Genomic DNA, 26,303 nt, shown 5'->3' with positions numbered 1-26,303 from the left:
GAAGTATCAATATATTTGTGTTACTTTTATCTTTGCGCATGACTCAAAGACGACGGATACACAATCATCTGAGATACCGGGTTTATTGCCAGTGAGATTATTACGTGTTTATCTCATTTCATCCATAAGCACCACAACTACAGTTCAAGTTTAAATGGAATGCTGCAGTGTAGCCGTAAATGTGACCCGAGGACCTGTCTCACAAGAATGTGAGACAATGGCTACATCCACATCACCACAATTTGGTTTTAAAAACGCATTGCTACTGCGACAGCTTACGCCTGCCGTCCACACCGCTGCAGAGATTGTGAGCACCTGAAATTGATACCGTTGGAAACACTGTTCACCCCGTTTAAGTATAAAAACTCCGGGGGAGCGCTGTCGTCTGGACGGGCAAACACTTACACGTTTGGAAACGATGACACACTTAACCGCATTCGCTTCCGGATTGGTTTTAATCATTCATGACTTGACTAAGAGTGGTGAAGCCAAAACGTTGTAAATACTTACTGTCAGTAGCAGTTCTACCTCATCATCCAAGAAAGAACTCCCATGTCTTTTACCATTGGTGTTTTGCGTTTATAGTATTTTCTGTAACTAAGCAACCAACTGCAGAGTGGACAATCTCCGTCGTGTTACATTGTTTGCCCAGTGTACGTTAATGCTCACATGGTGTACGTTTTCAGGTGTGTTAGTATAGACAGGGGTTGAAGGGTCATTAAGCGATTTTGGAAAAAAATGTTGTCTCTCTCTTTGTTGTTGGTGTGATTTAACTGAGTCCGACGCACTAACCACTAGGCCAAAACTGCAGAGCTGCAGCGCCACCCGCTAGCACATCTCTTAATGTGTCGACGAGAGATGTTTACAAACTGCACGCGACGTGTTGTGAAGTGCCATATGCACCATTTTTTCTGTTTTCGAATTTACAGAGCCAGGGCTGAGCTGAAAACCCGGATTTTTTCAGCGCACACACAAAAGAGACAGCTAAAGGACCGTGAGGAGATATTCGCAGATTTTTACAAAAGGTGTTTTGCTTTGAGTCGCTTACTGCCCCTTTAATACTGATACGGAGATACCTAGCCTATAAATATAATCCCTCTCCCCTACATCTTCCTTTTCATATCAGGAATCCAAATAAGTTCTTGTCCTCGTCCTACATTTCGTTGAATGAAGTGGGCCATCACAGCTGGCTGAAATGTTTTCACAATTCAAAGTGTTTGTGTTTCTTCCAATGCCCCGGAGATTCACGCGGTGGCCTCGATGGTGAGGTAATGGGTTTAAAAAGTTGCTGCCATTGTGTTTGGATCTGGCTGGCTGCCTGTCTTATTACCCAGAAAACTTGAAGCTGAAAATTTGTTTGTTTTTCATTAGAGTTGCAGAGAATGCTGGGATGGTATCATCTTCATTCATCTGTGTTTCTCCCACTAGACCGCGCCTCTCTCTGCCCGCGAGAGATAAAATTCTCATGACTGACGGACATGAGGGCTATTTAGAAAAAAAAGAGCCCCGACAGGGTGATGTCTGGGTACAGTGTGACAGGCCTCCCGCAACAGCATGTGCTAACACCGGGCCGAAACATCCTGGTGGCCCAAGCCGCAGAGATCAGCCATTAGTAGGTTGTCAATCCAGCGAGCTCTAATAGTCTTCTGGGCAGCTAGGAGGAGGATTCAGCCCATGGCTTCCAACGAGGAGGTATACTTGAGATCATTACAGTCCAGATAAATTTAGCTCCTGTAAGGGAATTATGTCTGAGCTGGTGCAGAATATGGCATAATTATTGCGGTTATATGCGGATGATGGAGTCAAACCTGTGCAGCATAAACGTGTATTTTTACTTGACAACGGTGTAAGCCCAGAAGGCTGCGAGTTTCAAACTTTGGTAACACTTGGCGTTAAGGAACACTCGCTCATTAAATGCTGAATTGCCTGAATGTTACACATATTGATCCTTAATTCTCCTCACAAGAAGTAGATGCCCATTAATTAGGTGACTAGTGTGCTTGACACTGTCAGCCATAGGGCTAATGAGGCGTCTCTACCAGAACAACTCTTGTACTACCATGGTAATGCTTGTTTTTAATAATTTAATTCTCATGAATAAAAGTATGTAATGCCAGAACGCCCCCCCCCCCCCCACACACACACATTAAGTCAGTTTCTCCCCCCCAACTCTGTAATGAAGTTATTTTCATCCGCCCTTTCTCAAATATTTCACATCATGTCACACGGGCAAAGTTTTAGCTTATTTCCGGCCAAAGTATGTCCTCGTGGTTACATCTCACAAGTCGTCCTCTGTCGTGTGTTCACCATCTCAGTTTCCACACACTTGCTTGCAAACATCCCAATGTCTGTTTATGTTCTTTGTACGTGCGTCTGTAATGAAATCGGTGATTCTGGTTGTCAAAATCCAACTAAATCTAGTAGTATATTCTTTTTATTAATTGTTTATATGTTTGTCACTGAACGGAACAAAAGAAAGTCCCCCAAGCCTCTGACAGAACAGACGCTCAAACTGAGTGACCAAACAAACAAACCTGTGATGTAACCGTGTCGCACTCCAAGGACAAACAGTGTTTGTTTGCAGTGGTGCTGAAGAATAAGGGGGCAAACTGTTTAGCATCTAAACAGACCAGGCACATTTTGGAACTGCTTGCTATACTGACTCCTGCTGATTTGCTGCTGGCCATTGAGGCATTTTGGTTTGGACGTTTTTTGGCAGATCGCCAACAGAGTGGAGGGAACAAGGGGAAAAAAAACACTCTTGAAAAGTCTTCCTTGGTGGCGTTCACACATTATTCCAAAAATAATTACACCCCTTTTAGAGATTTTTAGAGAGCACTTTTGTATGCTGTTGCAGGAACAAAAAAAAAGCCATATTACCAGTTGGACTTAGGGAGTCTCCATCTGAATTCACTGATTAGACCTTCATACGTCTGTCAAACAGTCATCCCGTCGGCTGTGCCTGGGGCACACAGTCCCTGAACTAACCTGTCTGTAACGTATAGAATCAGATCAACGGAATACCTAATTTTATGTCTGGAAGCCTGAGAGCAGTCGGTTTCCTCACCGGTTCTTTGTTGTCACCGGTGATTGACGAACACGAGCATTCAAAATGGAAGATCTCCAGCTCTCTATGGGTATTAACCTGTCCTGTCCTTCCAATACAGGGTGTTTTGATATAGTTGTGACTGCGTGGCATGCAATGAACTCCAGATCGCATTCAAATCATTCAATCATTCATAAAAACTCTAATAATTCATAGACATCCCTTTCTTGCCAATTTTCCTGTCTCCTCAGTCTGTGTCCTTCTTCTTTTAATCCCCCACTTTCTTTTTAGTTTGCCAACAGCTTCTCACCAGCGCTTCCATTCCGGAGATGGGGGAATTTGAAAAATGGATCCTTCAGCACTCTGCTTGTCATCACCCAACCGCGCACGCACGCACGCACGCACGCACGCACGCACACACACACACACACACACGAACACAGAGAGCGGTGGACATTTCATTAGACAGGTGAACTCATTGGTATCGATGGTTGACTACAGCATTCAGGACCAGTCTGTAGTTTTTATCCCCCCGTACTTCTGCACCCGCAGCACTAAAAACATTGAATACCTGACGACTTACCTCACAGCATACCTAATAACACACAGGATTTACGTTTGCCTTCGTTGGTGTTTTTGACGAAGGCTTGACTGACAGGCAGTACACAAGTGCACAGCTTCAGAGAGTGTCCTTGAAAATCCACCCTGTCCAGTCTTTTGTAGTGGCACAAAATATGTATCTTTTTATTTCTTTCTGGGGTTTGGTTTGACATTCATACATATATCGATAAAATCAATCCATGCGGTGAGAACAGCAAAAAATAATTCTGAAAGACCTGGGTAAAATATTTTCGGACACTCGTCTCCTCAGTAAATGTCGAGAATATCCTGATGAGCAAAGTAAAAAGGACAGGTTCAAATTAAATTTCATAGAATTATGAAGTAGAATGACTTCAATGGTCCCTGCAGAATAATACGTCTGCTATTGCAATGGCAAATTGTCACGTGCCTCCATCACTCCCAGGCTAATGACTCTCTAATGGCACCATTTATCCATCCAGCCTCATTGAGTACAGTGCTCGGGCCGCCAGCTTCTTTGCCTGTTGGTTGGAGGCTTCGAGCACTTGATTGCAAGTGGAACATTTGAGAGGTGCAGTGACTGTCGAAGCTGGCCGTGATTCCAGTGGTTATAGTGGTGTCAAAATCAAATCAAAGGTGACCTGTTGTACATGTTCGGACTTTGGTCTACATTATGATTTAGGTGCTGTCACATATACCCTTCAAATGTTGGGTTGTTAGATCGGAAATAAGCAAATTTCCTTTAAAAAACCCCGCTAAGAGCGGTGTTAGATAATGCGTGGATTTATGTAAAACTGCAATTACACCAAGTGCTTTTCATCATACTGTATGATATCGATCAATGCAGCTGTATGTCTCAATTAACTGTGAGGGACAAACTTGAATTTGACTAAAAAAACATTGGTAGGTTCAACTTAAACTGACATAAGCAGAACCCGTCGTCAATCACGGTGCTTGTGTTACTTGATTAATATCCTGGCCCCGAACAAGTTTTGAGTCATCTAGGTTAGTGTTTTAATTCATATGGATTAAAACTTTAATTGCGGGAGAAAATATTCTTATAACACTGCTATCTCGCGAGCTCGACATCCGGAGTAAACGGACTGGTTTGCAAGGACTAAGATATTAACAAGCTATTAGCATAGATATCGTTGAGCAACAATTGCATGATGAATGTGATTCATTATTTTGCTTAAATTATGCCAATTATTCATATGATTTGCATGTGCACCCTGTGCTATTCTAATTATCAAGTGATCGAGGGAGGTGATGCTATTGTGAAAACCGTGTCTAACACGGTAGGAAAGGAATACAACACAGTATGCTGAGATTTGTTTTCTGAGGCAACGTTTGTTCAAAATACGGGTTATGCAAAGGCTCAATAACTTTCCAAACACTCAGTATCTTATCAGCCAATATTGTTGTCCCGATGCCCCAGTCATGATGGCTGTAGCCAGCATTTTATAAAAATTAATGTTCGGGTTCCTGGAACCTCACCACTTCACACATTTGAATATAAGTTTTTCCTCAAAGTTCTGAAATAATGCAACTGTTAAAATACATGTTCTGCCAATTACATGTCCCTCCATGGTTGTCTCTAGTGCATTTTCACAAATACATCACGGTTTTGGTGAAGAAATACAAAATCCGGCATGTTTTTGCCAATTTATTGAACAGTAAACACTTTCAATCGAAAGCAAAACACTCGCCACGAGAACGCTGTTTTGGTGACACAATCGTTTATACGAAAATGATGTCTGTAAATGTCAATTATGAATTTATTATTGCTCTTATTATTTTTAGAGCTACATCTCGGTCAGTCACTCAACGGGTTCGTGTTCTGTGTGCAGACAGTTACACGTTCACTCTCAGTTGGCGGAACATGTACATCAGTACAAGTGGGGCCCTCTGGAGCTTCAGCACCTCGGACAGCGACCGTCCCCCCCCCCCCCCCCGTCTGTTGAGCTTCAGCACCTCGGACAGGTGCGACGAGAACACTCCGCCTCGCCTCGTCTGCGGGGAAGTTTGTGGAAGTGATTTTCCCCGCGAGTCGCGCCAGGTTTCCATCAGCAGCGCAGTCGCGCAGTCACGTTGCCTGTTTCCACGCAAAGGGCCCAGGCCGCACGTGGCGCGGCGCGGCGCGGCGCCTCCTGCGCAACTCGACGCCCTCTTCCCACTTTTACGGGTTTTCAGTTGTTTCTCAAAACGCCTCGTGCCTGCACATGCATAGCCTATAGCGGCTCCTCCCGCATGAGCAATCGGAGCTTCCTCCCAATGTGGCCCCTCGGTCGTTAGGAAAGGCGAAGCAACCCACAGCCTCGGCGTATGTATTTACCCATCGGCGAAGAGAAACGGAATAAGTCACGACACGGCTTCTTATCCTCAGCCACCCTCGCCCTGCACGCCCGTGTAGTCCAGACCCGCCCCTCAGCGTCTGCCGTGACCGTCCTCTGTCTCCTCCTGCGCCTCCCCTTCCTAGATATCCATCCCACACCTCTCCACCCGCAAACGGCTCCTCCAGTGAGAGGATCCAAAAAAAAAAAAAGAAAAAGAGAGAGCGAGAGAGGAGGAGGAGGAGAAGAGAGCAGAACAGTTTCAAACACGTCGGCATAAACCTCACACCCGGAGAGCTCCCTTTCCCCCCCTGCGCTCTCCGCTGACGGACTTCGCGACTTGTGCCCCCCCATCCCCCCCCCTCCGCCTTGCGCGCCAAATGCCCGAGAGCGCGCCGAGACGGAGGATCGTTCCCCCTCGAGCATGAACAGGATTGCCAAATCATCCGCAATCCAACATCACCGCCCGAGCCACCGGCACGAGCACTGGATACATATGCTCCAGCAGAAGTTGCGGGCTCGACAACTAGCACGTCTTGGACCGCAGACGCAGCGAAGAGGGGAGAGTCAGTTTTAGGTAAGTGGCGGCTCGGACCTCCGACACGACATCGAAGGGAGACGTGTTGTTTCTCCCTCTCTCACGCTGACCACGCGGCGGTGGTCGGGTAGGCAGGGCTACACTGTGGCACAGTTATGGCGATGTTGCGCGGTCAGCATGTTACCGAGGTGGCCGGTGGAGTCCTTTGCGAGATGGAAGGCATTTTTCTTTTCTCTTTCTCATATCTATATCTTTTTATTTTTATAATACATAACCGTATCCATGCGGCGCCGGGACTCGGCGTCGACGTGGAGGCAGTTAAAAATATCATAGGAACACATCGCCTCCAAACATTTGTGCAAAAAGGAGTTGCGATACTCGGGCTGTGGGCACATGGGCTGCACGCGCGATTGTGTCCGCCGCTCGGTGTGAGGCGGCATCTTCCCGAGGTGATGCTGCAGAAGTGCGGATACAAAAGGAGCACTGAACACTGGTGAGAGGCACCGATCAGGATGTGGGGGGGGACCGGGGGACGGGGGGGGGGGGGGGGGGGGGTTCGCACATTACGCAGACCTGCCAGGGAAAGGCATTACAGAGGCAACATTCAGAGTGAAGGTGCACTGGCAGGGCCTGCAGATCACCCCGCGGTCGGCATCAATATTTGTATTCAGGCTAACTCCGATTTATTTTTTATTTTTGATGGTACATGCATGTAAATCAATTCATCCCGGACACTGCGTTATCCAGTGAGTGTCCCAGCTTGGATATTGGATCTCGCCTACATGGAACGAGTTGCAGCCATGCTTCCTTTAATTATATATATATATATATATATATATATATATATCTCTCTCTCTCTCTCTCTCTCTCTCTCTCTCTCTCTCTCTCTCTCTCTCTCTCTCTCTCTATATATATATATATATATATATATATATATATATATATAATTTTTCTCTCTCTCTGGATTCTATGGATGGATCACTGCCTGTAATGATTTCTGTGACAGCAGATAGTCAGCTGGCTCTGTGTTCACGTGTACGTGCTGGTCTGCCTCGTACGTGTCTCCCGGCGCGGGAGGGGGCGCGTGCTCGACGACGAGCACGCACTTGCTTGCGTGTGTGTGTGTGTGTGTGTGTGTGTTTCGCCACTGAGGCAAAGTTGCCGTTCCTGTGTTCCCTGAAGTTGCTTTGATTGCTGTTCCACTGACTGACTGCGAGGGGAGCTCATGCTCCTTTACACTCGGTGTCATTATGTGGGTAAAGGCAGGATAACTGTGTCTGATACTGATACCAACTCTATGAAATTAGAGAGGCGGCTTCTGTTTGAAATTGGTCCGGAAGCATTTATCTGCACTTTAATGCCACTGCAGTTCTTTTTCTCTTTGTGATTGTTTCTCTTCTTTTTTCTTTTTTGAAAAGCAGGCCTTAGTCATTTTCTTTGTCGAGTTAAGAAATACATCCAGAATGGAAAAAAAGAATGCACTTCATGCATTTACGATGGCCAGGTTTAGAGTACAAGGCATTTCTCCCCATAAAAGAGACGATTAGGCCATAATGAGCAACTCAAGATCTCAATCTCGCCGAAACACTGTTTATCTTCGACTTTAAAGAGCGAGCGTAGATTCTGTCTGCGGGGCGCCCAGCTGTGAATAATCCTCCATACTGAATTCGAACTTTAAGTCGAGCTTTAATGTTTGAAATCAACATTACGCTGACAGCAAATCAATCCACCCTGTGATATCGTTCTGCCTTCTTCTCCACATGTGCCGCGTAGAAAATTGCACTGGCAGCGGAAATGGCAGAAAGAAAAGCGTCCCCTATTCAGCACGCCTCATTCAATCCAGTGGCCTTTTCAATGGCAAGAAGAAGAAAAAAAAACCCCTGCCAACATGTAATCATTTTCCAAGGGAAAGCGTTCCACGTGACATTGCCAAAATGAAAATGCCAGCAGTAGCTTAAAACTATATTGTGTCATGGCTCTAGATGACCCGATGTTGACGGCCCTCCCGGGGACTGATGGGAGAACGTTGGGCGGGCAGAGGCCCTTTCTCAGACCTTGGCCGTGCAACTTCCTGATGAGTTGTCCCCAAGCCAGGGTCGTGGTTCTTAAACAGCAAGGGAATTAAAAAAAAACACCCATCAAGGAAATGGATGATTTATGCATTCATCCATATGCACAAACTGCTGCTCTGTCCCCCTTGTGTATGTACTCATATGGATATTATGTACAAACAGTCTTTGTGGTGGATAGAGAACAGTGCTAGTCTTTTATTGGCAGACCCCACGCACTCTCTCTCTCTCTCTCTCTCTCTCTCCCTCTCCGTGTTTTCTCTCTTTGTATTTTTCTACTGGCACAGCATTGTTTTTATGTGGGTGCTGGCTGCAGCTGCAGGGGCCAGAAGGCTGCCTCCCAAGAGGTTTCGGGGGAAAAAAAAATACAATCTGTTTCCATCAGAAACAAACAACAAGGTCCCCTGATGTCCCCATGTGACAAAATCTCAACAAAAATGCAGACGAGCTCACAATATTGTGTAATGGCGGTGGAGTAATTGGACCTCCACCGGGGGCTCTCCGACCCGTGTGCTGCTGCCATCGGTCCCCGTTAAGAGCACGCGCTCTTAGCCGTGCTCGTGCAGCGTATTGCTCAGGAATAATTCTCAGCCGCAGACTCGTAATTAAAGGGTTGGTGGCTGATCATAAGTGGTTAATTGCATTCCTGCACACCATCACATTTCAACCACGTTAAGCCTTGATTTAACAATTTCCAGAAAGATTTTAATTTATTTATTTTTACTCCTTCACAATGGCCTCTCAAGAAAACTTTCATCTGAACGTCCTCCGCGCCCGTACATTCAGCTGTAGAAAAAGCACTGACTCATTGTCTGAGAAGGCGAGTGCAGGTTGTTTTTTTTGGGGGGGGGGGGAGGTTTTGAAATTCATGACTGGATCCACTGCTCTCCACCATCTCTGTCAGTAACTGAAGCCACAAAATATGGGCACAGTGTGAAGCCTCGGGGGAGCGGAAAGTGGGCTCAGAAAATCATCACAACAGGGACAATTTTATTGTTATAAACTACTTATGCATTCAATACACACAATTCTTCATATGAATGCGGTGGCCTGTCGGCCTTCTTTCTCTGCGTCACCCCTCTTTCTTCTGCCCGCAGCGGGGGACCTGCCGTCTGAATGTTTGGGGGTGAACATAAGCACCACTTTATGATACAATCAAGAAATACATTGCACATCAAAAGTGAGCAGGCAAACAGATATCTATTATTTATTGGACAAACATAAATTCACCTTCAAGTTCCTGAAAGCAAGGCCGGCCGTAGTCCGCTCTCTGAGTGCTGATGAACCTGGATGTGATGTTACTTAAAGAATCATTAATTATTAAGTTCACTTGCAGGAGCTGCAGTTGTAGAGTTTTGTTGGGGATTAGAATTGGCAATATTTCAGTGTTTAGTATTTGTGACAAAAAAAAATCCCATATCCGCAAATCACCTAAATGACACTGGCATAACTGGCATATTTTGACTAGTATGCATCAGCTGTGGTTGTCGAAGGCTTGTGATCGAAACCAAGTTCAAAAAAAAAATCCTGTCATTTACTTGTTCCGAAGTCTTTTTTTTTCAAATGTCCAAAAGCAGACTGACCGCCTTCAACAATCTGTGCATGTTGACCTTGTTGTTGTGACGGAGACAAAGGATTGACAAGTGATGCTAAATTGAAAAACCCCAACCTCTGTGTCATCACGCACTGCCAGGGAGTTTAGTTATAACTCCTCAAAAACATGGTAACTCTGACAACACAGTAATAACTGCGGCGATTCATCTTTCTTGACACTCCCTTGGTCTTTTTGCCGACTGAGTTGCACATCTTGTTTGAATTTTCCTGCCCTGTGTTGCATGTGGTCTTTCAACATCGCAGTGAACAGCAGTGGCCTGCGCTGGCCGGCGATTGCACACAGAACCTTTAACTTGATTTGCTTCAGTGTTGCCTCCCGTCTTCCCCCCTGGTGGTATAATTTGATCTGATCCAGCCGAGAAGTCATGTCTGAGGCGTTTTAAACAAAATGAAGTCCTCTCGGTTGTAAAAATATCATTGGACGCCAACTTGTTTGGAGATGAAATGCAGTTGTAATCACAATTTTTCAATTAGCAATTTTCTTGTGCAGATTTTCTTTTCCCACCTACATGTGTTTGGTTATTTTGTGGGCAGCTGTGATAGGAAACACATTTTGTCAGAAACGTGACGCTGTATGAATTATGTTCTATATCAGCGTATAATGTTGATATAAATGTTCACAGCCAGCACTCAACACTCTCTTCATTGCGATCGTTTTGCTCACTTTGCTCACAGCCGCAGTAACGCATTATACAGGTATAGATGAGCTGCTTCAATAAATATTTCTTAACTAACAATTAATCACATAACTATACTAGTAGAGATGAGCCCATCCATCTCTGGAGTTCTCCTTCGCTCATTGTTGTGGCTTTGGGGACGGCGACTTTTATGTTCTTGTTTACTCTGGCTGCTCACAAACACATCGTCACAATAAAGATGGTACGACACGATGAAGCATTTAGCAGCTAAACGGGCCGGAGGAAGGAATACTGGGCGCACATTCTTCAAACGCACACAAACCTAACTCCGAATAAAAGACAGTGATGCTCTGTGTCTGCTCAATGTTCCCAAGTGGCCAAAAAATGGATTTATGCAGGTACATACTTCCACTGTTGGCCTTTGTTATCTAGTCACTCATAAACATTCTTCACCTGTCTGTATAGAGGTCAACTCAAACTCCAGTCCAGTTACTTTTACCTCATACCTCTCACTTTAGTGTGCATGACCAGGATTTGCTCGACATCCGAACACATTCTCTCAACCCATTAACACACAATCCACTTTCTGGAAGATATTTCACAGAGGTGCTGTGCAAACTTCTTCAGACTTCCGTGGCACACATCCAACCGGCTGGTTGTAGCTCAGAGTTTGTATGGTCTACAGTGCCAAAAGTTTAATCTGGCTACACATTGGAAACAATATAAAAGTGATTTGTTGACTGGGACAGTAATTTATAAGGTTGTCAGTTCCTTTAAGATATCTGCTTTACTTATAGTTGAAAGCAACGAGTACCGTATTGCACAAATGTAAATCTAGTCGTTGGGTGCAAACTCTCTTTGGAATTGAAATGAATTGATTCAATAAATTGTGAAGTTATTAATTGTTGGTCAAATTCTGGGCCCAGACACTTACTGTTATGGTTTTTAAACTAGCCTACATCGTTACTCATTTCTGTGACTCAGCTAAGTGTCTGCCAGTGTAAAAAAACGCCACATTTTAAGATTTGAATAATCACGGGAAAATAATCTTTCTGAAGGGAAAGAAAAAATGCCTCTCACAGAAAAGGCTTTAATCTTTCCAATCTTCCTAGTGCTGTCTAGCAAGCGAGAAGCACTCCCCACTGGAATATTTTCAGTACCCTCAGTTATTCTTAAGTAGTAGGGAAACATTTGCTAAAACATTTCAAATAGTCTGGGACTTATCGTAGGAAGGCAGGCGGAGATGAGAGGCTGCTATTTTCAGCACGTTAGACTATGTCCCAATTTTGAAAAATTAAACGGCGGAGCAGCCTTTTGGGAGAGTTGGGAGATTCATAGACTGACCCATGACCACTGTGATGTCGGTGAGTCAATGCACTGGTGGCTCCTGTCAGTGGCTCTCAGCATCTGTGACCTATATTGCAGTTCAGGGCAGCAGCAGCAGCAGCACCAACCGCAAATGACTGATCAGGTTTGAAAAAAGATCAAAACGGGAGTTGAAAACTGTTGTCGAGTGTTAGACAAAGCTTTCTGAGCTGGCCAAGCTTCTGGGGATCGACACACACAACTTCACAGTTTTAGTTTTGTTCTTTAATCATACTGCCAAGAAAAAAAGCTATTGGATCTGCACATATGTACTGATTCAGACTGGTTTATAAGTAGCAACTTGTGACCTCACTTCCTTGCTATCTTGTGTGTATATGTGCATGTGCATGTAATGCATACATGGATCTGTGTTTCTGTGAAACGATACATATTCATTTGGGTGTGTACATGTATACACGTGTCCAACTAGATGTACTTCTGCACAAAGTTGTTGTTTTTTTTCTGACATTTTAAAGTGTGTGGTCTTAAGCCTAGTTTACACTTAATGATTTTTAGCGCGAAGAATTTTTCAACTCTCCTCCGAAAGCGGCTGATCAGAGCCAAATCATAGCTCAATTATCGGTTGCCAATCGCCTGTGTGAACATTTCAAAGACGCGATTGGAGAGGTTCGCCAAACCATTGGTGACTCCAGCCAATCAGAGTCTCCGTCTTTAGGATGGCACAGAAAAGCAGGAGGATCATTTTAAACAATCACAAGTGTGTGTGTGTGTGTGTGTGTGTGTGTGTGTGTGTGTGTGTGTGTGTGTGTGTGTGTGTGTGTGTGTGTGTGTGTGTGTGTGTGTGTGTGTGTGTGTGTGTGTGTGTGTGTGTGTGTGTGTGTGTGTGTGTGTGTGTGTGTGTGGAGAGTTGTGTAAATGTATCTTAATCTGTGCAGGGGCATAAAACCAGATTTTTGTAAATGTGTAAAAGAATCTGCACGTGTGTACATGTGAGATTTGCGAATCCGTTCAGGAATCTGCAAATCAGCTTCGAGTGGAGTCGAGCACAAGTGGAGGATAGGCAATGACATAGATCTGTACAGGCTTTTGATTTAGTTTTTTGGAGGTCAGACATACTAGTTGTTTTTTTCTCATGGTGAAAGATTGTGCAGTGTCTGACCCCCTGTCGCCAGTCAGTCGTGTAGTGTGAAAGTCGTGAGGTCTGGGCTTGGCTTTGAAATCCCTTCTAGGGACAGACATTGGAAATTAGCAGGTACTACAAATGCGAGAGGCATTGCATTGGATTATTGCTGCACAATTCTTTTTGTATTCTGTCTGTCCCTATCAAATGAACATGAACATAGATGAATAAACAAATACATTTAATTGTAACGTGGGTAATGAACCCTGTGATTCCAAGATTAATAACGCTTCAATGCAAAAAAATCCTTTCAAAACCTGTGAGAAAACAGAAAACACTCACTCACTCCTCCTTCATATCACATAACCTTCTTAATTAACTGCTGTTTTCCAGAGGTGATTCTGTACAAGGTGCCAAAAATTGCCTGAGCGTGTAAGTGTTCATGTAAGAAACATTGATGTTAGGTCGCCTGTGTCTAAATGGAAAAAAGCAATCCCTTCAACAGGCAGATGAGGACGGCAATTCAAAGTGTTCAGTTTGGTCGGAAATGGGTAGGAAAATATAATCACTGCAGCAGTGTGTTGCCCCTACAGTAGGGCTGTCACGTATTATTTAAAATCTTCACATTCACGTGAACGTGGGGGGGAAGCATTTCAAATACATCTGAAAGAATTGCGTGTCACGTAAAATTCTTAAGGCCCTAAAAAACATGATTTGTAGGAGATACAGTTAGTTAGTGATTCTTTCTTTCCCCGTACAACTTTACTGCTGTAAAAGGTATTCTGCCTCTGACTGCTAAAGCACATGAGATGACCTGACACTGCACTTTCACAGAAGTACGCACCTCTAGTTTTTCCCCCCCTTTTTTTAATGTACCTGACCTTGCCTGTGCCAGAGTACGAGCTTGTGCGTCTCTCTCGCGCTTTTTTTAGTGGCTGAAGCTGAAAATACGCCACTACAGCAGACATGTATATTAATTAGAATTCTAAACATAGCTCCTTAATTTTCACTAATGTCAATCCCACATGACCCAGCGGGTGAAACATTAGTGGATTTTCACTCTTGGTATGTTGGCGTTCCTGCCTAAGCACTGCATTCTGTCACATATAACCCAAGGAACGTTGAGAGACTAGAGATCCACGCATATTGTTGTCTGTGATCATTCCACATTGCCTTCAGGGATGTTGCTATGGTGACTCTTATAACCTTGTATCATGTCTTCAACCGGCGTTCCTGTATTTGTCATCTTAACTTCTACTTATCATTCATGAAGTTTTTATCATCATTATTTTTAATTGATTTAGTGAATGAATGACGATGGAAAAGAAAAAAAAAACAACCCCTGAGCTTTATTACGACCTGTCTGTGCCACTGATGTGTGGATTCACTGCTGTGGCGGGATTTTCACAACTACTTGTGTTTTTTAAAGGCAGATTTTTTTCACCTGAAGGCTGTAATATTGTTCTGCACATTATATTAAATATAAAGTGAATTTGCAGTTGGATGAAGAATACGATTAAAAAGTAATGAATGAAATATGAAATTGCTTCCAGGTGTCTATCTATTGTTGCTGTTATTGCCTGGCCTCTAAACAGCTGTTTTGTTTTGGTTAATGATAACATCAAACTATGCATGCATAGATTGTAAATAACATGACATCCACAAAATCCATAGGTTTTATAGAACAAAACAATGTGCTGTTTTGAATACATATTCAAAATGTGTGGGGGAAAAATCTTGACTCTCTGTCTGCCAGTGATACAGCTCAAATGTGCTTTATGAGTTATTAAACCTGCATTGGAAGGAGTCGGTAAAATTATGAAAATCAGTGTGAAATGAATACATAACATATGCACAGATGGGTGGACACGTTTCTGCTGTTGTGTTCCCAGATCACCTAATTTAAAAGAAACATTTTCTTCTTTTTTTTGTATATTTCAGTTAAAAGAGAGTGAACTGGGATTAAACATCAAAGAAAAAAAAGAACTAAAGCTGAACCCCTCGCAAATCCCACATGTAATGTCCACTGTAGATAAAGCGAGCTGGCCGATGTTGACTGAAAGATATTGAAGCAGATTGAACTTGTGCACCTTAAACCAACTCTAATGAAGAAACCATTCTCGAAAGCTACAGTCTATGTCCCCGGTAAAAGAAGATGACACCTCAGTCTCGGAACACTGTCGAGAAAAATCCCAGTCTCACTGTAGGAAACTTAATACCAAGATATTATTTCCGCCCGTAAAGAATACCAGCTGTGTTATTAAAAGTTATGGAAAAATCCTGGATCAGAAAGGTCAGTCTACAAAAGCACTCAGTTTGCAGCAAAATAAGGTTGGTCTCTGAAAAAGAGGATCAGAAGTTGCATATTTAAATGTAGAGAGGGAAGCGTGGCCAAAGAACTACTATAAATAGACAAATTGCTGAATATGGGACAGACTGGGGACTTGCGGCAGACGCCAAACCCATTGTTGCAGTTGTTATGGGCCTGAGTAATTTTCAAATTCTTCTCACCATGTTTAAATTTTTCTTATTATTTGTACTGACCGTGAATGTCCTTAGCGTTTAGGTCAAAGTGATTATGACTGGAAATATGCTTCAGGTTTGCTGCTGCTCTTCTCCGTGTTATATATTCCCCAGATCCGCCGGACAGCTTTTCAAGTGGCATAAAATCAATAGCAATGAAGAGGGTCAGTGCAAGAGTGGGAGACGTCTTCATATTGAATTCTAAGTTGAAAAAAAAACAAAAAAACAGTTTAGTCAAATATGGCAGTGTCATCACACACCATCATATATTAGGTGAACCCCTGCAAAATCACTTTTCCCCGGTTGGAGAAACAAAGCTTTTTGTAGGTGGATTTAACAATGGAGACCTCATCCTTCTACGTAGCTATGTAGCTACAGTAGCTTTGCTATGAACAAAATAAACAACAGGAAAATAGTGACCCAAAAAATGGGCACAAAATGGAAGCAGGTATCAGTGAGATTGATGCAGCGGCGCCAGTTGTTGTAAGTCAACTTCCATAAATAGCTATTCATGAATTGATACTTTTCTTGGATTGTCTTGAAAAATGTGCCAAGGATCATGTTGAGCAGCTCACGCGATGATTCAAAATTATATTGTCGGGGTGCATGTAGGTCAATTACAACTGACCAGCAATGAAAAAAACCCTACATAATCACACATATATACTATTTGTTTGTTGTATAGAAATAACTTCCCTATGCCATGTAACCAAAAAGGATGGATGAAGCCATTTTCTCTGCGTTATGGATCATGGCGATGTGATTTATATGCACGCCTCTGCTTCCACTCTTAAACCCCTGGGTGCTGTTTATCATTCTGCTCTCGGGTTTATCACTGGCGATGTTTATAGTGCTCATCGCGTCCTGTATGAAAAGGCTGGGTTGTCTTCACTGTCTGATAGGCGGGATATGCATTTGTATCTGTTCATTTACTAGACTTTTATTGAGAAGTTCCCCTCCTTATGCTCGACCGGTGCTCCATCAGACTCGGTCTAATGACTCGCTTCCCTCGGCGAGGCCCTCGTGTCTCTACTGAGCTTCTTCTTCTTCTTTTTTTCACAGATCTGCTTTTAGCTTCTATGCTCCGACCACCTGGGACTCTTGAAAAAAAGCACCCCTAAGATTCTGGCAACTCTTGGTTAAACCATTTTTCACCTGAATCGTGTGATGTCTACATTTATCTTGTATTTTAATTAATTGCATTCATGTATAATCATTTTAACTGACTTCAAGTCGTTTACCTTCTACCTTGTAACATTTTGTATCTCTTTAAGTAATTATAAACTTTTACTAGACACAGCCACATCACAGCCAGCCCTCAATGATGAATGATTGGAGTGAAATGAGATGGCATTTATTATACTGTACAATACCACCACCCTGCTCCTTGCTGACTCGACATTAAAAAAAAATTATCCTTTATGACCAGATTGACCAACACAGTCTCAGTGCAGCGGAGGCGATCATGCACTTTTGGACTCCATTCACCTCTGCTTTGGTCTTCATCATCACTGTTGGGACTACTGACAAACAAAGGCAGCGGGGCTTGCCAACTGGCAGCCTATCGCGATTTGGCCCGGTGGAGGGTCGGAGGCCCGACTGCTGGTGCCAGCCACCGTCCCTTATCGAGAACATGCATGGGCGGTTGTCAGTGGAGATGAGTGCTTGCATCCTTCACCCTCTGTAGGTTATAACCCTGTCAGGGCCTGGAGGCCAGAGCTGTACTCTGTTTATAATGGCAGTTTACATGTGTAGTGTGGCATAGTAGTGCTGCAGTGCGGGCGTGTGCCGTTGTGCCCTGGCTGCAGCTCCCTCATTTGAGTGTAGTGCCGCGAGCGGCGCTTCAAAGAGGAGACGATTGGAGGGTGAATAAAAGCTAGAAGTCAGTCAATTGGCCGTGAATTGGCTGAACTTAACTGCAATATCAGCAGAGCCAGAAAGGGGCTGGCGTGGTCAACCTTTTTTTCTTCTTCTTTTTTTTTTTTTTTTAATTTTTTTTTTTACTTGCTCAGCCCCTCACATTGACATCAGGGCCAGGTGGACAGGGAGAAAGTGAAACGCGAGGAGGCAGTGTGCTCAATTTATCTGTAATTATGGAGTGCTATTTTCTCCGTCTCCCATCTTTGTCTGCCCCGGGAAGCAGCAGCCATTCTTTAATCTTGACACCTGGTGATCATGTAACGCCAGGAAGTGCCTATTATAGGTGGAGGGGAAATTGGAGGGGGCCTCTCTCCTGATCCTCTTCTAAGGGAGTCGGGGTGGCGGGGATGGCAAAGCGTGGGAATACACAAGTGAGGGGAGACGAGGGTCAACTAGAGACGGAGCTTGAGGTAGCGAAGACAATTACGGAACCGGTTTCCCAAACTCAAGAGGTGGTGTGCAGAAAAACGTACTTGCCAGAGGACACATGAACTAATTTGATGTTTGAGATGAAAACAACTGTAATGATGTGAAATCTGTAAAGCAGAACATGTCTTTATACTCAATGCCGCTCCCTCTGGGCTTGCTTTTCACTGAGTCAAACACAATCAGGAAAATTTAGCGGGTTATATACTCTGGGATGATTGTGTATCAGATAACATAAATCTGCTGTTGGAGATGCAATCGAGGCCAAACGTTGCGTTAAGGACGCTCTTCCCACTTTGAGTTCAAGTGCGTGTTTCGCTGCAAAAAGAGACTGAAAACTAACATTAACATTTTTTTTATCAGTTTCAGTTTTTCCACGGACATGCTACATCCAGATCCATGAAGAGATTCAGTCCTTTATGTTTTTCATGGGTAACTGGAAACCATTAATTCATTAAAAAATTCCCTATTTGATTTATTCTGAAAAGTGTCAGTGGGTCCTCCTCTATCGAAACAGATCCAGACAGATTGGAAACACATTGATTGAGTCTCTTAACACAAATAATTTGTGCTCTGATACGCCTGCAGCAACCAACCTGGCGCCTCACTCCACTGACGGTCGTCTTTTAAATTTGCAGCAGCACGCAATCACCTAGTGCCAGGATTATTTTCCGTGAGGCCTACATGTTGTTCTTTACGCGTAGAAGACAGACACATGCGGACGCTTAGTGCTGGATGTATGAATAAAGAGTCACAAATCGACGGGCCCACTGTGGGCCCATTTGCTACGCCGGATTCCGAGAAACATGGCGAAATCCGACAAGCGCGCCTGAGCCAGACAGGGGAGCGATTTGTGTTTCAGTCAGATTTGTGTTTGGATCAAACTGCTGACTGTGTTGTCTGAGAGAAGATGCACAGTTCGCACTGTAAATGCAGAGCGCCTCATATATGATTCAATCAGCCACTGTATACTGCGAACATGCTCGGCTATGTTTAATTCCCAGCGAATTAAATATGGATGCAGTGCTACAGCGATGTGGGTATTCCGCTGTGCTGTCAAAGTTACATCACAGTCTAATATGATGCTTGCGAGAGGGTTGCTGCGCGGTGGAAATGCATTTTGCGGCGTGGCTGCCCGATGGTCAACACTGTTGCGCCGCAGCGAGATGGTGCCGCTTTCAGATCTCGGCCCGGGTCCTCCTCACTCAGCCTCTTTGTGTGGCGTTTGAGTGTTGTCCGTGAATGCTCTTGTTTGCTCGGATTCTGAATAGGCGTTTTGAAAGCGAACGCTCTCGTCAGTCTCCGTAAATGAGGGACTGGCCTCCGAATTTCACTTGCTAAAGGGATAGAAATGATTCGCATTCTAATGCAATTACAGTTGCAGCAATTAGAAACTGTGTATTCACTGGAGAACGTCCGAATCGTCATACTGTAACGAAATGGGGTTGTTAGCGTGTGTTTGGACTGACCGAAATATGACACATTACCAATATGTGTCCATTGATTCTGTATCTCTGCTCATTCAACCATATAAATACATTTACTGTACACTGTGCCGTGTTTTTCAAACGAAAAAACAAAGAAACATTGATTGAGTCTTAGGGGACAAGGACTAGTATGGATTTACATACGCACGCACCAGTACATAAAGTGTCCACCATCTCCAGAGACCCCTGTGCTGCTGATGGAGCTGCTGTTGTTAGTTTTAATGATGGAGAGGCCAGTCCTGGTGAAGCTATAGCCTGAGCAGTATCCTCTGTGCGTTTCTGCACACTCAGCACAACAACTTGACACCGATGTAGGACAGAGAAGAGGCAACGCGGCATATTCAAGTCACAGTGGTGAGCAGGACAAAAAAATAAAAGGTGCAATGGCGTTATAGCCCTTGGCTGGATAACAGCCTGGTTACATCCAAGGAGCGGGGGTTCTGAAAACGGATCAAATCTGGAAGTGAAACCGATTGTGACATACTCTCGCCAGCGTACCGTCGAGAACAGGCGGGATTCCGCCGAATGTGCTTGTGCTTTGATGCTCCGCTCCGCTGTTCTTTTGTGCGAATGGTTCATCAGACAAGTCCTTTATCACTGTAAATGAGCTGAGTGAAAGTTTAATAAGGAAGACTGCTTCATTTTTAATTCCTTCACCTCTAGGCTACCCTTACATTCATTACTCCTTCCAAGCCACTCCTCTTGGCCGCTGTCCTTCCATTATCCTATCCCTTTTTAAAATTCAAGAGGCGGCCTCCTCTTCGTTCTTCCACCAATCAAGTACTGTGAGCACTAAAATTCACTCCTGCTCACATGGGAGATGATCACCAAGCAGTGAACTCTGTATTAACCCATTCAACTGCTTCTTACTCTGAACAGCATATTTACTTTAAACTGAGACACATTTTCTATTATATTCTCGCATAAAATTAAAATGTTAAATATTCCATTAATCAGTATTAGATCTATGTTGGCCACCCTTCGCCAATCCATAAAAAAAAAATCAATGAATATTAGCACAAAACTAGGCAACACTTCAGATATATACACACCCTGGCTACTGTGAAAACAGCAACCAGCCATGTCCATAGAAAATGCAGGTTTGGACTCTTATTTGGAGGCAAAAAAGGGGGGTATTCACAGCAACAATTATATTGATGGAAAACCAGTGAAGCAAAAAAAAAATATATATCAACCAACTGAAACCCAGTTGATAAGAAAGCCCTCCTTATCATCTCTAAACACACCACGAGGATAATCTTTTTTGTTAGGAAAGTTCACCCTCACTGCTTTAACAAGGTTCTCTAAATTGAATCATGGCCTCATAAGGTGGCGTCACAATGCCATGTTTTTTGTTTGTTGACAACCATGTATGATTTTAATACCTTTAGTTAATACTCTACTTTAAAAATGTATTGTTTGAAAATGAAACGCTCGCCCCCCTGCAGGGTTGAAGGGAAACTCTGACAGTAGAGGCTGAATATAGGAGCAGCTGCACTCACGAGGGATCCACAGCATTTGAGATGAAATCTACTTGCTACCATAGTTCATGTTTTAGAAAATATCAGAGCAATATGTAATGGAGCATATCATTTTTTTTTTTGCCTCATGTAATTTAATTTCTAAGCTGCATATACAGTATTTCTGCATTATTACACATGCTTGTATTATTACACAATAGTTCACCCAATGACTTATTTGACTTCCGCCAGAGCATGGGAAATGAAAATGCCAGCCTGGTGGCAAAAACCTCTGAGCTACGGCATAAAAAAGAAAAAGAAAAACAGCTTAGGGGAGGACGACAGCGGCAGTGGAAGAAATTCAAAGGCAAGGGGTCAAGAGCACTCTATTTTCAATCTTGACATGGGGAATGGGTACAACCTGGCTGCTGTAACCCATATCAAGGGCACGCTTTTGCAAACGATAACCCTCCCAAGAAGAGGAGACGGAAAGTGGTGCAGAAAATAAAAAAAGAGCTTTTCTCAGCAAAAAAAAAAAAAAAAAAAATCACAATCCTTTTAGTCATATCGGGCCCTGAAAATGTCTGCTCAGGATGCCTTTGCGCATGTGGCTCAGTGTACTGTGGTTGCAGGCGTGTGCGTGTGAGCGCACTTGTGTACACAGTGTATGGCAGAGCATGTCCCCAAAAGCTGCACTCTTTTCACTCCGTCTCACCTCCAAGATACAAAGATGCCACCCGCGTTCGAAACCGGTGAAAGTCATGACATGATAACGTTTCCCCCCTCCCCATTTTTTAAATTTTTTTACGTGTGTGTCTTTCTGATCTATTGGCCAATCATATTTGCATCTTAAATTAGACAGTGACAAACTCTCTAAACACGTTGAAATGAGTGATTTCCGTTCGTTCTGCGACTTAATTGTTATTGTCCTTGGCACTGCAGGGTATAATCACTGAAGATGCTCCGGGGGGCTGAACAGCAGATGCATCCAATTCAGCTCGAGGCTAGAAGCAAATCTTTCATGTATGGAATATTGCAGATGTAATCTGGTTTGGAGTATGAAACGGGGAGAAACATAAAGGTATTCTGTGCAGGTCTTCGTGGGAGAGAATCTGTAATGAAGTAGGCGAGGCTGCAAAGGACTAATACTGTAGGTTAACAGAAGACACCAAATTGCCGTTGACTGTGTACGTTCAATCTAACTGTGATGGACATTGATCCTGGCGCTGAACAAAAACACCCTTAGAATATTGATAATCACGCACAGTGCTCACATGAAGCACACATGATGTGGAGCAGTTTAGCCTAGCGATGCTTAATCTGCAAGGAATTGAGATGGAGGCACTTGTTTCTCGCCATCTGCTCTGCATCTCTGCAGATTTCGCTGATTTATGGAGCCCACTGGGTCTGTGCTTGCTCCTCCGCTCCCTGTCTGTTTCACAAATTTATGGCTTTGAATTAGGAAACAATGGGAGCAGTGGCCATCGCCTCAACACTCCACTCTTTGTGTTGCCGGGGAGAGCGAGGCCGTTGGTCAGAAAAGGGGAACTCCTGCCAATGTCTTGTGATTAGCGAGAGGTGAAGAGGAAAGTAAACATCAAATTGTGTAGAAAATGAGGTCAGTAAATTCAGGAATGGCGTGGCGTCGCAGTGCTGCGAGCAAACGCGGTAGCGAAGGCAAGCGAAAATAACCTACTGCAGCTGGACAAAACCTTTTTGCACATAATGCCAGTGGTCCAGCTCCTTGAGAAGGCAGCAGCTGTTAAGTATTTCAGTCAGAGATCCACCCCTTCCTTAAAAATGGGTAATCGTGTGAGGTTGTCATGAAAACGTTAGTTGAAGCAGCATTACGACCCGGAAATGTGCTGGCGAAACGTTTCCCTTTATCTTCCCCACTGTTTTCCACCAGGCCCTTCTGTTTTCCCCGTGATTCACAAACGCCCAAGAACGGCAGACATTGCTCAAGTGTGACGGCGGTTGGGAGTGCGACCGGGGGAGCGACGAGTTTGAGAGAAACACAATGTATTGTTCGAGCTTCATCTCGTGCGGGAGCTGATAAATATCCAGGGCCGGGGAAAAAGGAGCAGCGTTTCTTTTTCCTCTCCCTGTTCCTCAACTAATGAAATGGGATCAGCAAATCTACGCCTCGCCCCGATAAGGTGATACTTTCCTCACTTGTGTCGTTCTTAAAATAAAACGCCGCCCTGCAATCCGATTGCAGTCTCACAGTTGCCTCGCAGCAACTCTTCATCACACCCCCACCCCTGTGGTGCAGATAGTGAGATTTGAATTAATTGTTACAGACACAAGCAATTATGACAGATCAGTCACAGAAGAGGGGGGAAAAGAAGAGGAAGGAGGATATGCTGTTCAATTCTGCTGGTAATTACAGTTGAAAAAAACCCAAAAATGAAGTGAGCTTCACTGCAGTTCCATTAAATGCATGTCGTTGGTGTTTCATTTTACTGAAAGTAGGAAAAACATAACGTGTGCCTGCATACATTCACTTTAGAGCAAAGCAGGGTGTGTTTTATACGTGTCTCTCAGACATTTTCTGCTGTTTGCACTCCCTGAGAGATGAACCCATTGCTCCTCCCCCTGAGACATTCCTTTTTTCTCCCCGTTCATCCCTACTTTTTGGTCTAGACCTTTCGCGTTCTAGTCAGTGGAAACGGTTCGGTTGATAACATCGCTTGACATTTACATGCATGGGCAATGAGGAGACGCTGTGCGAACAGTGTCATTTACATCCTCCCAGCAGCTCCTGTTCTCCCCCTGATTCATGTCAGGGGCTCCTCTGGGTGCATTTGGAGTATGACCAGTTAAGGGAATGGAATTCGCTCCGCCGTTTTTAACTTTAAATCCTACACTTCTTTTTTTCCTTTTTTTTTCTTTCAGTGGAACATTAGAAGAGGAGCATGCTAAATCTGTTAAAGGTTGGAGCATTTCGCCCCCATTATATCTGCCCCAGCATTGCCTTTGGAAGGAAAGGTGAGAAACGACAGATTCAAAATAGAGACTGTGCCCGGCGAAGTAAATCGAAGGAAAGCAGTCAGTGGTTCCTCATCAATAAAAACACAGAGTAATTAGGGAAAGCACTTGAAAGCCAATTTGCCAGTTGACAAATGATCAATCTTCATCTGTACCGTTGCCACAGCTGCATAAAGAAGCGGCGGTGGGTGTGCTGACAAATGGCGTGCCTGGCTAGCTAGCATCTCATTCTCCTCGGTGAGAGACTCCGACGCTGGCTCGAGAGGTTGAGTGCTTCGTTTTTTTTTTCCGTTTTTTTTTTTTTACTATCAGCTCAAAACACCTTCTCCTGGAACGAGATGAACACAGAAATAAATCAGCGCTGGCGTGCTCTTTTTCACTAAATGTGTTTAAGAAACATATGTTACCGATAGTCGGCCGAGCTCTCCCAGTCACGGCACTAATGGAAAGGTGAGGTCTGTGTGTTGAAATAACAGAGCGAAAAAACTAATTCTGCCTGCAACAAAGAGATAACTCAAGTGTCGCAGTGTTTTAGTGTTTCATTCTGTGGAATCCATCATGAATTTCATTTTCAATTTCATGTGAAAATTTAATTGCTGTCCAGTTCAGCCAATGCGGTTCGTTCATCAGGATCACGCGGCCCAGAAACCGGCTGCCTCCGCACCGTTTGCTCCCGTGCCTAATCTCAAACCTTATTAATTAGTTTGCTTTATGACAGACACCGCGCTTGTTTAGAACCATCTCATAAACCGCCCCCACACTCTTGCTGTTCAACGGGGCGGCCATCAAATAAACCTTGCAGCAAATCCTCGCACCGCTTCACATGACAGATGCGACCGGCCCCTACAGCCCGCAGCCCCTCTCCCAGATTCGCATTGATCCTTCCCCTCTCACAATATGGGTTTGGACACAATAATTCAGCAGCCAGGTAAATTGGAATAACTCTAACCATTAGTGAATTAGTTTGCTCTTTAAAATCAGCCATTGATCCCCGAGCTGAGCTGATTGGTTGCTGACCAACCAGAGAATTTAATTATCAAGCCCAGAGTGTTGCTTGCTCAGCCATGTATTCTGAAGGTCAGGGCGCCACTGCAGTCCTTTTTAAAGAAACAACAGGACCAAGGCGGGAGATTAGGAGGGGGGAAAAAAAGAATCCAGTCCAAATGAAGTTAGCCACGCTGGCCCCATTCCTCTGTTGCTTCCCAGCAATTGCAAGTGTCAGACCATTACCACACTTTTTTCCCGGCGCAATAATAACTCTCAGAACTCAGATGACACCAGTTTGGCATATTTAGATGCAACTCTGCTCTCTCTTTCCCCATTATGTCATTCCCTTGCATCAGTCTCACGCAACCCTTTAGTCCCCACGAGGTCGCATTAATACGAACTGAGTTAAAATAACCCAGAGGGGTATAAAATTCATTTTTAGACCGCCAGCCATCCATAAGCTTGTGTCAAAGGTTTTGCTTTGCTGTGCGCTTTTTTACCTGCCTCGCCGGGTGTGAATTTGCTCTGAGGCAGTCATGCTAATAACAGCGCAGGGAGAACTCCCATCGCCTTATGGCATTACAGTCCCGTCCACAAATAATCCAGAAAATAAATACTACATATTGGTGACCAACTATCATGCACAGGCAACGGATATAGATGGATAGTGCAGAAATACAATATATCTCCTCTAATTCCTGCAAGTCTACCTGTCCCCTTGCAAAGGGCTTCATTCTTCCCTGATCTCTTGCCTCCCTGGATTGGGAATACAAATAAGGCGAACAAGCCCCCCCATTCTTATGAAGTTTATAGAATAAAGAGGGACACTAAAGGCCCCACACAGGGGAGAGAGGAATTGATTGGCAAAGCGACTGGGCCAGAATGGAGATTGAATCCCCTTGAATTAACCAGAATGGAGGAGGAGTTGCGGAATGAATAAGGCTGTTTGAAAAGAGGATGGAGAAAACAAGCCTCCCTTGTCCTATCTTGTGATTTCCTGGAGCAGACATCCTCCCCTTTTTACCCTGCTCATTCAAGGGTAAACGTGATCCACTCTCTGTCTCTTCTTCTCCCCGTTTCACTAATCCACTCTGCAAATAACCGTAATCTTCAAATAAGAGAAAATCAAGATTTGTTTACTTTCTTTGTCAGACCACCGGGCACATTTGTGAGATGCATGTGAGATTTGTGCGTCAGTGTAGGAAATCATGTAATATAACAACAGGAAGAATGCATTCTATTTTTT

General features: G+C 44.0%; 1 protein-coding gene across 2 annotated transcripts in view; it reads left to right on the top strand.

Annotated features, from left to right (window-relative positions):
- brinp1 (bone morphogenetic protein/retinoic acid inducible neural-specific 1) overlaps positions 1-26,303 on the top strand; it is a 130,096-nt gene that overhangs the window by 20,204 nt on the left and 83,589 nt on the right. Inside the window, exon 1 of one of the 2 annotated variants that reach the window (XM_035608873.2) lies at positions 6,163-6,535. The exons of the other annotated variant lie outside the window; for it this stretch is intronic. The gene's annotated coding sequence lies outside the window, so the exon portion shown is untranslated. Of the gene's footprint in view, positions 1-6,162; positions 6,536-26,303 lie in introns of those variants that run through there. 2 annotated transcript variants of the gene reach the window in all.

This window comes from Scophthalmus maximus, chromosome 20, assembly GCF_022379125.1.
Source record: "Scophthalmus maximus strain ysfricsl-2021 chromosome 20, ASM2237912v1, whole genome shotgun sequence".
In the NCBI taxonomy this organism is placed as follows: domain Eukaryota; kingdom Metazoa; phylum Chordata; class Actinopteri; order Pleuronectiformes; family Scophthalmidae; genus Scophthalmus; species Scophthalmus maximus.
This window is presented reverse-complemented; position numbering and strand designations above follow the sequence as displayed.